At 51.2% G+C, this 13,561-nt stretch overlaps 1 protein-coding gene across 4 annotated transcripts in view; it reads left to right on the top strand.

Moving 5' to 3' along the window:
• KLHL29 (kelch like family member 29) overlaps nt 1–13,561 on the top strand; it is a 332,691-nt gene that overhangs the window by 125,574 nt on the left and 193,556 nt on the right. Inside the window, exon 1 of one of the 4 annotated variants that reach the window (XM_074394618.1) lies at nt 10,958–12,667. The exons of the other annotated variants lie outside the window; for them this stretch is intronic. The gene's annotated coding sequence lies outside the window, so the exon portion shown is untranslated. Of the gene's footprint in view, nt 1–10,957; nt 12,668–13,561 lie in introns of those variants that run through there. 4 annotated transcript variants of the gene reach the window in all.

Genomic DNA, 13,561 nt, shown 5'->3' on the forward strand with positions numbered 1-13,561 from the left:
CAGAAGCTTCTAGGGCATTTGATAAGAATATGAACTCCTGAGACACTGAGTCAAAATCTTTAGGAGCGTGGCCCAGGATTTGACATTGAAATAAACTAAATAAGCTCCCCAGGTGTCTCCCAGGGGTGGCCCCTGAAGTGCCGTGCATGGGTAAGCAAAGGATGTGGCACAGCCTGACCTTCAAGGAGCTCCCAAGCTGAGGAATCAAGACCTGCACCAGACAGTCAGAGAGTGTCACACCATATAATAATCCAGTCACCGGCCAGACAGAGGGCAAGAACCAAAAAGTGCCTCAGTAGCTTGGAGAAGGAAGGTGGGTCCCATGGAGTGCGGAGGGTTAGGGAAGCAGACCCTGGAAGGTGGTGTATCTCACGTCTTCCTCTGCAGAGATGATTCAAGGCTGAGGGTTAGCTGCATGTGAAGACAGGGAGGCTGGGAGATACGAGGATCTGGATAAAAATGTATCTCAGCGTTGAGAGTATCTTTGAGCAGTGTATCACTTTTGTCTTTATCAAAAAACAAATTTTTGGTTTTTTTCTGAAATTCCTGTTTGCTGTCTGGGGATGTGATATCGGTGCCTGACACATTGACATTCAACAAAGGTTTGCTGGCTTCAGGGTTTCGGATGTTCTGTGTCAGTTCATGGCTGCAGTGACTTTATCTCTTTAGGAGGGAGGTATGTGGCTGGTGGGGGTCGGCAGGAACCCAGCCGGGGAACAACTCGTGCTGCTGGCGATTTCTGACTCCAGCAGGTGGGTGTTGATGTTTTAAGTAGTATTCGACCCACCTGTCTTCCTATACACATATTGATCCTGGCCAACAGAGATTGACAGAAGGCCACACGGAGAGAAATATGTCAGGGCTCTCCGTGGAAAACAACACTCATGGCAATGCCAGTGCCCACCGTGGATGCAGCAGGCTCTGGAACTGCACTTCCACTTACTGGCTGGGTGACCTCAGCAATTACCTAACTTCTCTGAGCCTCAGTTTCCTGTCTTTAAGATCAGGATACTAAAAATACCTTTCACATTGTGTTATGGCAAGGATTAAGCAAATTATAAAAGAAGTTGAGAATAGTACCTGGAATATAAGTATGCAATAAATGTTAGCGATCAATATGGTTTTTTTCCACCCGGATGAGTGATGTTCTGCGAATTTACTTCAAACAAGATATCACGGTTGTTCTCTGAGGACTGGGTAGTCACTAACAAATCCATTTTCCTTATCGTGATCTATATAGCTCAGTGATTTTTCTGCTCTCTGCTCCAAGCTAAGAACAGAGAGCTTCGCCTCCCAGACTGAAATGAAGCATCCGCCGGTGCAGGGCTGTGTGTGCGCCTCTGTCTGGAGGGGGCTGTCTGTTGGTTAAAGGGTGTCTTTTCCAGGCTCTAACAATCTACTCAGGCGACAACGTGTCGTACTTCTCTGTGCCTGCTGTGGGGACTTGACCTCACAATGGGACGTGTCCCTTCAAACCAAGTCCCTGGGGGCACACAGGCCATGGGCCATGGGATGTGGCTCAGGGGGCTTGAGGAGACCACTGTCAGCCATCCTTGTCGGGTTTCACACATGGTGACCCCTAAGAGGAGAGAGGGCCATACCTCCTGAGAGCGTGATGCTTCTCAAAGGGCCTCACTGTACCACTTGGAGTGGGTTCATCCTTGTGCCTCCACTTTTAAAATCATGGGGAAATGTTACATTTGGGGAGGAGGGAAAAGGTCAGAGAGGCGGAACTTGCTGATTCCTGTTTTGGGACTAGTCCTGCAATCCAGTTTCTTTTTATTTTAAACAATCTTACAGAAATCGGCCAGAGACAGTGAATAAAGGCAGAGATCCCTGGTCGAAACAGAGGTGCCTCTTTCTGGAGTCCCTGAATTACCCATATGGGATCCGAGGCTTCCTCTGAGCCAGAAAATGCCTGCCCTCGGAAATCCTCCTTGCTTTCTGAGCCATGCCCTCTGTCGGGGTGGCCAGGGTCCAGGAGAACAGGGACCGTTTGTGCTAGAACCAGGCAAGTTTCGTTTTGGATGATCATTACCAAACTCTTGGCTCAGATGCATTGTTTGAACTTGACTTTGCTACATTCTTCCAGGACCTGACTACTAACTAAGGCCTGAGCAGCTAAGTTGGACCACTTGATGTGTTAATCCAATCCGTCAGGATTGTTAGCTGGTTACGAGTCTCCTCCTCCTTCCCACGTCACTGAGGGCACAGGAGGGCAGAGGGAGGGATCAGAAGTGCTGCGCATTAGGATCGAGGACGCACTGGGGCAGGACCCACCGAGGAGGTGTGGGCTTTAGCAAGAGGGCCTACGCACCCCAAATGGCTCCATCTTTAGGCTTTCCACGTCAGCCTGCAGCCACCCCAAATTTTCTGTGATTATTATTTTAATGACACTTCGGCCTTATTTTTTAAATCTGCTGCACTTGAGCAATTTTGTCTGACGTCAGCTGGCTGCCGGCAACTCTGCTTAAAAACGAGAATAACCAAATCTTCTAAGGAGTAATGCTGAACCTGCTTCAAACGCAATAAATCACGAAAACCATTGTTTACGATAAGTGGCATCTGATTGCTGTTCGAACCTGTGTTTATTGCTTTTGCGCATTATGGTCTCTTGTAATTTGGACAGCCAGAAATTGTATTCCTTTATGCAGCGCGTAGGCAGGGTTTGTAAGGGGGGAGGCATCTGTAATTATGCTGCCAGGGAGTGAGGTTGAGGAGCCTCCAAGGAGCTTGGAATGCAACTGCCTGTTTTTCCTCTGAGGAGCCGGGCAGCAGGCTTCCCACTTCCCAGTTCTTGGAACCCTCAGGGCTCCCCTGGAGACCTGGGCAGCGGGGGACAAGAAGAAGGGACCTTAGAGCTGCAGTGCCTCAAATCAGAGAGCATGTGAGTGGCCTCAGGGTGCAGAGCGCCAGGTGGGTGGGCTGCTGCAGGCCCCACAGGAAGCTGGGCTGATGTTTTTCCTGGAAATTGCCTTGGTCTCTTCTGCACGTTTCTTCCTCATTCTCCCCCATCCTGATGAGTGCCCTGGCTGGGCTTCGTAGGTGAGGGCTAGCAGCAGGGGTCCAGGAACAGCTGATGGCAGAATTCTTTGGCGCCTCTGCACATTTGAGAAGTAGCCGCTTGACTGCGTTGCCTGGATCTTGCCATCAGTCAGGAAATGGACGACGTTGCTTGATTTCTTGGGGGCACCATTAGGAAGAACGGCAGCGTGTCTGGGCGTGGCGATCTGTCATTCTCCTAATTCAAAACCTCTGGACTCGAAGAAGAGGGTCTAGTTCCCCTTTCATGAATATAGACCCCGCTCCATCTGTCCGCGCTGCGTTGGCTTAGTTGGCCCTACTACCTGGAATGCTCTTTTCTATTTCACGTGTGTGAAACCTACCCATCCTTCCAGTTCCTGCACTTCCAATAGCAACGTCCCTGAACTTCTTCCTCTTCCTGTGTTGTCAATCTCAGTAGAATTTTGCCACCATTCCCCCAGCCTCTCAAGCCTAAAAACTGGGGTTCATCTGAGATGTGTCTTTTTCTCTCCACCCAATACTAGCCCAGCATACGGAGACACCTGGGAACTGTTTGTTCAATGAATTAATAAACTTGATAGTAAACTGCAAACTCTAACCCAAATCACTTTCTGGATATTTCTTCAAATTGTCCCTCTTCGAATTTCTACCACCACAGCCCAAGGGGGGTCCTTATCAATGGGACCACCTCTGAACAGCCTATAAAGCTCCCCCATTTCCCCTTGCACTCTAGTTCCCGGTGTTCAGGGTCATATCTTAGCCTCCCACAACCTCTACTCCCCACCTTGTTCATTTACCCCAAGCCCCTCCCGGTTCCTGAGCACAACATACACGTGGTTTCCTATCTCCATTTTCATTATTAAGATGTTTTCTCTGCCCAGAATATCCCTACCCCTTCTTTATCTGGCTTCCCTTCTTCAGAGACTCGGCTCAGGCACTCTCTCCTCCAGAAAGTCTTTCCCAGCTGTGCCCATGGGTCTTGGGGGGCCCCCATCTCTGTTTCCACAGCTCCTGTGTTTTTCTGTGTAATAACTCTTGCTACAATTATAACAAACTGTAAAGGTCTGCCCTTAAAGGCAGGAATACTGTGTTGTCTGTCTGAACGTCCCCCGTGCCTGGCCCACGTCCCTGTAAACGAGGATCTAAGTGGAACTGGCACGAATGCTCAAATGGGACATAAAGTACAGAGAGCACCGAATCGTGTTAAAAACAATTGTGTGTCAACTTAGACCAAGTTCACAGACAGCTCCCCAAAGAAACCACGAGGACTAGACCTGAGGAGCTGCAGCCCCCACAGCATCTGAGCAGTGGCTGCTCCTCTGTGGCGGCTCCATGAGTGAGTCAGTAGGCACAGAAGGAGCCTGTTCTGCCACGTTAACTGATAGCTATCCCCACAAAGGATGGCACTACTCAAGCATGCTTTATTAAAGAGATGAATGAATTAACTTTGTGCTTCTAAAGCTATAGTCTATTGGTCAGTTTGCTCAAGCCCTGGCATTAATTAGACACTGACCTGGATAGCAGGGTCTCCTTCCCTCCTAGAGCTTCAAAGGGTTCTCTGAGACTCCGGGACTTGAGTTTCAGTGAGAAATGTGGATCCCTCCTGCCCTGCCCAGCCTGGCTGGCTTAGCAGTAAAGGAAGTGGGGAGAGAAGCTAAGGCAGAACTCCACTTACTGAAGACCCTTGCTACTGGGACCACAGTCACCTGCTGGGCCCGGGGCTGGGAAGGGCTGACCAGGAGCAGCTGTTTGAAGGTAGCAGCACCCTGCACACAGCCCAGCACTTGCACTGCCCAAGGCCAAGGGTCATGACTTCCAGATTCGTTTAACAAACCCCTCTTTGAAACACACACGGAGGCACACACGTGGGGGTGCCACACTAGCCACCTCGCCCCCAGCACCAAGAAGTAAAATGGACACACTCCTTTCTCTTCCTCTTCCCATGCACACGGCAGATCCTCCAAGGACAAGGCACATGATTCAGGCTTTTGTGCCAGGGCTCAGCACACTGGATGATGATGATACCAGCCTCTGGGGTCTAGCTGAGTAGCCCCATGGCCATTGATGGCTTTGTCTCTACAGGAAAATACATTTGGAGTTACAAACAGCTGACTTCCTGGCAGATTTCTTGGAATTCAAGCAGTTCATAGGCAAGGACCTGGGAAGTGGACCCTCAGGCCACTTGGCCAATCAGCAGGTCCTCCAGGGCCCCTGTCCATGCCTGCCCTCGCACTGGGGAGGCCACAGAGGAATGAGTGAACAGATCCCAGCTTACAAAGCCTCTGGGTCTGATCGGGGTGAGGCAGGAGGGCAGCGCCTCCCTCCAGGTCCTCAGAGTAGAACCAAGTCTTGTGTGTGGTGTACCGCCAGCCCGGGTCTCTTTAAGACCATGAAGGGTGGGGCTCGAGGGCAGGGGAGGCAGTGTGAGCTCCGTCAGGCTGATGACAGACGTGCCTGGGAGCAGAAGCCCAGGTCCAGAGCCTGCCTGTCACAGAGAAAGTGCAGAACCCCCCTGTTTGTAAACTGCTTCATGGTGTGGAGCCTGCAAAGTCCAGGGAGAGGTTTCATGCAGAAAGCCCTGTCTTCCTGTGCCCGCTGTGGACATGGAAGGCAGAGGTACATCCTCTCTCAATCGCTCTCCTCCAACCCAGGGGTCTGCCACCCATCTGCTGAGCTCTTTTGTCTTTAAACTTAGAAACAGAAGCCATTTGACAAACTTTTAAAAAGAACCTAACTAGGCCGGGTGCGGTGGCTCAAGCCTGTAATCCAGCACTGTGGTAGGCCGAGGCAGGCGGATAACAGGGTCAGGATATCAAGACTATCCTGACCAACACGGTGAAACCCCATCTCTACTAAAATTACAAAAATTAGCTGGGTGTGATGGTGGGTGCCTGTAATCCCAGCTACTGGGGAGGCTGAGGCAGGAGAATTGCTTGAACTCAGGAAGCAGAGGTTGTAATGAGCAGAGATCGTGCCATTGTACTTCAGCCTGGCAACAGAGTAAGACTCTGCCTCAAAAAAAAAAAAAAAAAAAAAAAAAAAAAAAAAAAAAAAAAAACGTAACTAATATAACATTTGAAATTCGAGCCTTTCCGGAATCTTTTCCCATCGCGTTAGCACGCAGGTGCAGAGTAGGTACCGGGCTGTCTCGTGTTTCCCATTTTTCTCTTAAAGGCATTTGCATCCGGGTCTCCATGTGTCACCAGAGGCCACACCCGCTACATGGATGGCTGCCCAGGGGTCTCTGCTACTAGGCCAGGTTTGCTCAGCAGCCCCTGTGGTAGAAAACTGGCTGGGCCCATTCCTACCACTTGAAAATCACTTTCCTGCAGTGTCTTCTTGCCTCTAAGATACATTGACCTTTCATTCTTTGAGCCTTGTGGGGTCAGTGAGATGGAGAGGGAATTGGTTATTTTTGTTTCCCTCAGACTCTCATGGTCAAGTCATGTTTTCCCTCTGTGCCTCAGTATTCTCATCTTCAAAATGGGAAGGATGAGAACTCTGCTTTCCCAGGGTGACTGTGGGGATTACATGAGAGAGTGTGTGGCTCATTGTAAATGCTCAAGAAAGGGGAGCATAGAAGTCATCATTAGAGTAAACCCCACAATTACCCTTGTTCTGGGAAAGCAGACAGGTCCAGTGGGCTGAGGCCAGCTTCCCCAGCCCCTCTGTGGGGGCCCGGCCTGGAAGAAACAAGACTCAGGCCTATGGCTCCTTTTCCCTCAGGACCCTGACCCTGTAAATGTTGCCTAACAGTCTCAAGCAGTTTTCACTGTGACCTGTTGTTATTTTCCTTGCTTAGAAGTAAAGATGTAAGAGTTGGAACCTACCCGTTGACTAGTGAGTGAGAGAACCCAGTGGTCCTCTGGGAGGGCAAGTGTTTGGACCACTGGGGATTAGGGAGCAAGAGCCTGGTGCAAAGAGAGGGAGGAGCTTCCCCTCCTCCAGGGGATGCTCACGGCTCTCAGGCCCTCGCTTCCCTCTGTCTGCTGAGCCCCATTTGGGCCTGTGCTCCTGCTACTTCCTGGGTCTGGAAAAGAGACCCCAGCTGTCTCCTCCAGGAAGCCTCTGCGCACCTTCTCCATGCTGGTGGGTGCTGTCCCTCCTGGAGTGCTGTGTCCTACACCTTAGCACTCCCTGGCCAGTACCCAGGATACCTGGACCCCGCCCCCCACCAGGCACCACGTGTGCTCAGCCCCACTGCCCCTGGGCCTGGTCCACAGTGCACACACCAACACAGGCACCTGGTCCGGGGCCCCGGCCATCCCCTGCCCTCCACAGTCACTCCTAGCACTGAGCCACCCACAGCTGTCCCTTTCCTTTCTCCTGTCCCCATGGCGTGAATTAGGTGACCATCTTCCGAGAAAGTGGCTCCAGATGTCCTGAGCAGGCATCAGAAGCAGCCAAAGTGTTCAGTCTCCTTTGCTCTTTTGGAAAAATGCTTTCTTTTTATTAGTGACTTCCCCCAGGTAATCCTTAACCCAGGGAAAGGGCCTGCTCTGCGGACCTAGAGAGGCCCAGGCTGCCAGGTGGCAGGTGGAGAGCCTGCTCCTCTCTGGGAGTCCTGCACAGACCTCGCCCTGAAATGTACTTTGCAATCTCAAGCCTCTGTGGGGTGTGTGCCCAGAGGCTGTATCAGAAGCTACAGCTACCAAGCGGGGACAGCCTCCCAAGGTAAACTGACACTGACCCTGTACTGTCAGGCTTGGACCTGTCCACTCCGCAGCCATCCACCCAGGACTTCTTCCAGCCAGGTGCAGCTCCTACCTTGTCAGCCTTGGCAATCCCCCAGGGTCCCTGGCCCCCACCCTCCCCTCCTCCCCCAGACTCCCTCCCACCCCTGGCATTCTCACCTGCTAGCTCAGGCCCAGAATCTTGCTTCCCATGGCATCCGATGACTCCCCATGCCCAGTGTGCCAAGGCCTCTAGACAGCTGCTGCCACACCCGCCAACTCTGGACAGCCCCGCAATAGAACCAGGCTTGGGCCCAGGACCAGGGTGTTGCCCTATTTGGGGACCGTCAGCAGAGGGAGTGTCGACATGAACCACCCTTGGGCATGTGAACCCACAAAATCTGAGACAGTTCTCAGTTAATTTAGAAAGTGTATTTTGCCAAGATTGAAGACATGCCGGTAACACAGCCCCAGGAAGTCCTGATGACACGTGCCTGAGATGGTCGGGCACAGCTTGGGTTTATCCATCTTAGGGAGACAGGAGGCGTCAGTCAACGTTTGTAAGAATTACATCGGTTCCGTCTGGAAAGGTGGGAGAACTTGAAGCAAAGGCAGGAAGACGCTAAGTGGGGAGGGAGCTTCCAGGTTCCAATAGGTGAGATGATACAAAGTTGCATTGTTTTGTTTCCGATTAGCCTTTCCAAAGAAGGCAATCAGATGTACATCTTTCTCAGTGAGAAGAGGGATAACTTTGAATAGAATGGGAGGCAGGTTTGCCCTAAGCACTTTCCAGCTGGAGTTTTCCTTAGTGATTGTGGGGGCCCCCAAGTTATTTCCCTTTCACTGGTGTCACCCACAAAGGAGAGAAGCCAGGTCAGGGAGTCGCAGAGAGGGAAGGACAGGGCCAAAGACTTCCCAGTCTCGTTGAAGGTGGTTGGTGACTACCCCAGGGGAGGGTGAAGCCCTCTGTTAAGTAGACAGCAGCCCAGGAAAGGCCAGATCCCCCTCGAAACTGGGCACAGGGCAGGAGTGTTCATTGTGTTAATTCTGCTGGGCTTGGCCTCTGCACTTTCACGGCTCCAAGGCAGATGCCTGCGCCTTCCAGGGCCTCAGGTGTGTGATCTGCACCAAGGGAGGGCTGGAGGGAAAGGAGCCTGGAGGGGCTTTCTGGACTTTCTGTGATTCATTGACTATTTCAAACAAAAGCAAAGCCTTCCCGGCAGGGGTGATGGAGGAGAGGAAGAACAAAGCTGGCTGTGTTTGCTTGTGTTGGAATCCAAGGAGTGGAGCTACTGGAATTTCCCATCCCTTGCTGGAGGCCAAGGTCAGGTCACTGTCATGACCTCTGCTTCCTGAGCCCTGAGACCATGGCACTGCCAGAGCCCATTGGGAAGGACAGTCACACGTGATTATTTATCCAAGTCTTTTCTTTCAATGGACTATTTACATAATCCCAACACTTGAAGGAAAGAAACTTCTGTTTCACACGATGAAAGTTTCCCATGCTTTAAGGTCACTCTTTCATACAGTTCTTCTTCGTGCAACACAAATCTCATTATAAAAATTTCAGTATTTTAACAAAAGGAACCACAGTCATCGTAATGAGATCCCCGAATAAAGTTCAGTTCATTTTCATCTGTCTTTCCTTCCTGAATATTATTGCTGGAAATGTTACATTATCATAAACCAGAGTTCAGAATGCATAGTTTCCACAATTGTCTTCTTTTTCCATATACAAATTCTGATTTCTGCCTTCATTTTACAGAGACCCCCCCTCCCCTTCATGAGTATTTCCATCGTCTCAGATTTTTTTGCCTTACCCCAAGCTACGTACATCACCAGATAGGCTGAAATTTGTAGAGTCAATGATGGATATTCCTGTATCCTCTATCCCTCCCCCTGCCTGCCATGTGGTGTGGGATATGGCAGGAGGTAACTTGGGTGGGGACTGCTTCAAGGGGCTTCCTCCAAGGATCTTCTTTTTGGCCATGCAGAAGAACTCCCAGGGAAGGCTCTGGGTCAAAGCACTCCTAGCCAGCTCTGCCTGCAGGAGGAAGAGCAGGGGGTTCTTATGTGATGCGCTTGAAGGTGAAGTTCATGCACTGGAAGTGTCCAAGTAGACTTTACTTCCCCTCAACCATGTCAGAAATCTCTAGCAGGACCAGTGCTCTGACTTCACACAGGGTTTCAGAGTCAAGACCTTCTCCCTGGTACACTGAAACTGCAGATGCAGGCTGCCCTCTAGGCCCGTGCGCCACATCGGGCCAGCTGGTCAGTCGTGAGCTCTCCCAGCATCCTCAGGCTCAGCGGCCACTCGTCTCTGTCTCCTCCCTGGCATCTCCCTAGGGCAGAGTGCCAGGCGTGGTGACACACACCTGTGTGGACCTGCGTGTTAGAACTGTTTGCAAAGGAAACATCCATAGGCAATAAGCAAGGATGCTGGGGCTTGCCTGTGAACACCAAGCTTCAGTGTGTTTATTCTAAGGCTTTTTTTTTTTTTTTTTTTTTTTGAGAGGGAGTCTAGATCTGTTGCCCAGGCAGGAGTGCAACGGCACGATCTTGGCTTACGGCAACCTTTCCACCTCCCGGGCTCAAGCGGTTCCCCAGCCTCAGCCTCCAAGTAGCTGGGACTACAGGCGTGTGCCACCATGTCTGGCTAACCCACCTCCCCATGCTCCAGGTGACCCAGACACTGAGCACTTTATAGGCAGACAGCCTCCTCTGCGTAGCTAAGCATAGGAACTACCTGTACATTTCTTGGGAGGAAACAGAGGCTCAGAGTTTCAGTACATTGTTTGATAGACTGCAGCCAGATGAGGAACATCAGAGCCAGGACACCAGGCTCTGCTGAATTCCAGAGCCCAGACTCTAACCAGTCTGTGGCCTTAGTATCATTAATTATGCAATGATGTGTTGATACTCAGGGGTCCCGTAGAGGTAGTTGAGATGTTTGCCCCTGAACTAAATGGTCAAAGCTCACTGTGCTTACTAAGCTTGTGCACCTGCTTTTCACAGTCCTTCTGCATCTCCTCTTAATCTCATTCATTAAACTTGCCATGGTCATTGTTGTCATCCAAAGCACCAGTACCCGCCTGATCTGCTGTGGACCAGCTTGTTACAATTGTTTGCAAAGGAAGCATCCATAGGCTATGAACAAGGATGCCGGGACTTGTCTGTGAACACCAAGCTTCAGTGTGTTTATTCTAAGGCTCTTTTTTTTTTTTTTTTTTTTTTTTTTTTTTTTTGGATGGGGTGTCACCCGGTCTGGAGTGCAATGGCATGACCTCGGCTCATGGCAACCTCTCCACCTCCCGGGCTCAAGCAATTCTCCCACCTCAGCCTCCAAGTAGCTGAGACTACAGGTGTGTGACACCATGCCCAGCTAATTTTTGTATTTTTAGTAGAGATGGGGTTTTTCCATGTTGGACAGGCTGGTCTCGAACTCCTGAGCTCAAGTGATCTGCCCGCCTCAGCCTCCCAAAGTGCTGGGATTACAGGTGTGACCCACCACACCTGGCCTCTAAGTCTCTTTTGTTTGCTTTTTGAATTTTGGTTATGTTTGGGATCAAAGAAGGATGCTTATTCTTATTTCTGGGCAGATGGAAGACCTTTTACCTTTTTGAAATCTGATCAGAAAAAAAAAATGTTTTTTGCAAGGTTGGAGAGTCATTCAGGTGGGGTGGGAAGATGAGGCGGGTCTTTTGGGTTCACTTGCCACAAAATAGGCTGGTAGCCTTGAGTACTCGATGAGAAACCCATGGAGCAATCTCTGGGGAGAGTTTCTTTTCCAACCCGAGCCTGGAGTCTGGACCCCCCCGCCTTTATTCCTGCACCCACTGGCAACTCTCTCTAAAGTCATCTGCCACCTCCAGGCAAGGCTGTGTACCCATCAGTTGGACGTGCAGCTCTTCCCCTGCCGCCCCCACAGAGTTGACAGAGTAAGCCCAGCCCTGCAGAGGTGACCAGTGCCGTGCAGATATGAGGACTTGCTTGGGCTCCACTTTGTCCGTGCCCTGAGTGCGGTTGCGATGGAGCTGACCACACGAGCAGATGTTAGAGCCATCTTTGGAGAACTGAGTGTTAGAAGCGATGCACCTGCTGTTCGGGGTGTTTACGGTCATTTAGTGGGAAGGGTAGATGGTTCTCAGAACCTGGTGCCCTTACCAGCACCACTCTGCATTTTGTTCCACAAACCCAGAACTCAGGAAGCTTGCCGCATGGGTGCCGGTCAGCAGCGGCACGTTCCATGCCAGGGTGGGCCAGGGCAGAGGGCCTACATGCCACAGGGAGAGCAGAAAGGGAACAGGGGCATTTTGTAGAGCGAGTTCTCCAAGCCCTCTTATGATCCTTCCTCCATTCCAAAGCAAAGGACATAAACACTAAACTATGGTTCTTGTCAGTGCTGGTAAGGAAAACCAGTGAATGCAGGAGTCTCATTAAGAAAATCCTAAAATTTTAGTCTTATCACTGCTGCAACATAATACATTAAGTATGTTAATTCTAGCCGCCCTCAGCCTCCCCCACCCAAAATCCCTTTCAGCTAAGGCTGGCACACATGAACCGCCACTCTGGCTACAGACTGAGGTCACGTCTCATTTGGGCGTTTTTCCCTCGTCTTGGCTTCGTGGAGTGAGTCTCCTATTTGAGTGGACACGGCTTTTCCCTTTCGCACTTCCAGCTGCCTTTGCCATTATTCAGTTCCACAAACATTGAGGAAATACCTACTGTGTGCAGGCTACAGGCGTAGGGGCTGAGAAACGTCAGAGTCCGGCTGAGTTCATCTCTTTGCAAGAGCCAATAAGCCAACGAGGGAGCAATGATTTATAGGCCAAGCCTGCCAACCGGCCTTGTCCCCAGCAAAGGCTCATTTCAACAAGCTTCTCTTCCAAGTGATTATTTGCTGTTTGTACTGCTTGCACTTGGCACGCTTCTACAATTCCTTTTACCAAAGAGGAAAGAGGAACCTTGAAGTAAGTACTTATCTCGTAAAGAGAAGATTCCATGCGGCTTTCGGGAGCTTGCCTAAACACCACCAGCGTCGCTCTGAGATGTGAATGGATTTTTTTTACCAGCACGCCTTGCTCTTCCAAAGGCCTTCCCCATCTAGGGTTTTTCTCTCCACGACACCTCTGTGCAGTAGGTAGAGGAGATACAGGTATTCCCACATTTCAGAAGAGGAAGCCGATGACACAGCGGGAGATGACTAGCTCGGTGCTGTGCTAGGGAGTGGCAGAGCCCGAGTGCCCGGCTCCTCATCTGCATCTCTTTCCATTACACCAAACCCAGAGTGGGCGGGCAGGGCAGAAGAGACCGCAGCGGCACAGGCGCCCGCTGGGCCAGCCTTGGCTCGGAGGGGTCGAGGAAGGCCCGGGAAGTCGCAGGCTGGGAGATACTGTTCCGTTCAGTCCCGGACTCCCGGGAGGCGTCGGTGGGAGAAGCAGGGCAGCAGCTGTGAGTCACGGTGATGGATGTTCACGGCTCGCGGGTGGGCGGCTCGCGCGTGCACTGGTGCCAGGGTGGCCACACGGCTGGCAGGCCAGTGGGCTGGGTGTCACATTTCAGCAACATGATCTGAGCTCAGCCCTAGTGAGGACGAACACGCATGCGGGCATCTGTGGCCTTCAACTCAGAGAGGGGGCAGGTGGAGGGACCAGGCGGTGGAGGGGACCCCTCTGGTTCCATCTGTTCCCATTCCCTTGCTGGCCTTGCCAGCCCTTTCAGGACCACCAGTACTGTGCGTGTGTCCCTCCCAAGGCCCCAGAAAGCTGGATTTAAAAGTCAAAAGTTTCTGAAGGACTTCATGGTGAGCAGAATGCATCTGGTATGAAAATATTACAGGAAAACAAAAGCCTCCCAGTCTTCTT

The sequence above is a fragment of the Saimiri boliviensis genome, chromosome 1 (genome assembly GCF_048565385.1).
Source record: "Saimiri boliviensis isolate mSaiBol1 chromosome 1, mSaiBol1.pri, whole genome shotgun sequence".
Classification (NCBI taxonomy): Eukaryota; Metazoa; Chordata; class Mammalia; order Primates; family Cebidae; genus Saimiri; species Saimiri boliviensis.